Here is a 1,835-nt window from a genome sequence, read left to right on the forward strand (position 1 = left end):
TTGTATTTTCATGACTTGTGAATAATATGTTTGATATTGTTATACTTATTTTCTGTTATGTACAAGTGGAGAAATGAAACTTAACTGTAATTTATCATGTTGATATGTTGAACTAACTAACAAACAAAGAAACAAAAAAAAACTAGTTTGACAAGTGTTCTTGCAACTGCTGAGTGCTGCAGCAGAGCAATCCAAAAAATAGCGTTTCACACTACTGAACACGCCTCTCTCTTTTGCACATTTATTTCCGTTGCGAAAACAAACTTTGCATTCCCGAAAACACCCCTCGCTTGATTTCAATGTATACCTCTCTTCGTTTCTGCTGAGTGTGAGTTATCCATAATTCAGATTTAAATTCATTGTCAAGAAAAAAGAGAGAAAGTTACATTTCAGTATCACTGTAAATTACCAATGTCAACTTGTCCTGTGACTGCTTAAGAAAAAAAAATACTCCGAAATGATGATCATATTCCCTTGTGCAGCTTAAAAGATGAATCAAAACAAACCCCAAGTCTTCCGTGGATAACTCAATAGATTAACACGAAAAACAATCTGTTCTATAAGTATAGATACAATCCCACTGAAAAGGCAAGACAAAATGTCCTATAATGAAAACACAATTTCAGAACTATTCCATATATATACGAAAGAAATACTTTTGTGTGAATCAGATAAATAGATATAGAAATGACATCAAAAATACTCGGAAATGATTGAAAAATTCTACGGACTCACGTAATAATGTTTCTAATATATAGATATTCAGATTCAGATATACAATGCTTCAGTGTTTCAAGTAATGCACCCGATGGTATGGCCTAAATTCGTAAAAAATTCATCTCTTCAGTTCAAACTACTCTCTCCCAAAATATCCCTTCACCCATCGCAGCAAACTATTTAGCGACTGGTCAGATACGCCTACTTCCAAAACTAATTTCTTGACCCCACACAAACAAAGGAAAAGATAACTGTAAAGCTCTCGTTGCAAATTTTCGAGAAGGGAAAATCCTAGGGTAAAAAGAAAGTGACGTTTGTCGGCTGAATAAATATAGTCCCATTCCCACATAGTCAATCAATTGGTACATACATTTATATTGTAAACGTCTCACTTACAACTGGCCTCGTGCCAGAAACACAACGCTACTTACCTTCGTTGAGAAAGTTACACATCATGCACTTGATGTAATTTCACACACATCAGGAATGTTCTTAGACTTTTCCACGGCTTTTGACACCCTATACTCCCTCGAAATTACCCCATTACTTCTTGCGCGGAAAGGTCTTGCATTGGTTACCTGTCAAACACATTCCAGTCAACGGCTTTGACTTCCAAAATGGAAAAAAAGAATGGATGTAGATGGCCCATTGCTACTCGTATTCATAATTTGCATTAACGAGTTTCATAGGTCCTCAACCACAATCTCATTCGCAGATGATTCCAACCTTTTTTACTCTCTCCTTGACCCCGATATTTTGAAAAAAAAAACCACCAAACAAACAGAAAATGATGAATGAAGAATGTCACACAATGGATTTACACAAATAAGTTGTTGATGAACGTTAAGAAGACAAAATTAATGCTTTTTCGCAGCTGCTTACATAGATGTATATCAGATATTCCAGACCAAAGCTATGGCATAACTTAGATAACAGCTCAAAAGAATCTCTTAAGTTTATTACATTAAGATACAAACTCAGGAAATACTTGCTTTGTACATAACAAGATAATTACGTTGCTAAACTATTGGTTTGTGCTTCAATCTCAATTCAATTCATAGTTTCCATTCAACAAAATGTGATACATAATACAAAATATACATTTTGGTGAATACATT

This window comes from Diadema antillarum, unplaced genomic scaffold, assembly GCF_040938485.1.
Source record: "Diadema antillarum isolate AM-2024a unplaced genomic scaffold, OU_Dant_1.0 scf00000094, whole genome shotgun sequence".
NCBI lineage: Eukaryota > Metazoa > Echinodermata > Echinoidea > Diadematoida > Diadematidae > Diadema > Diadema antillarum.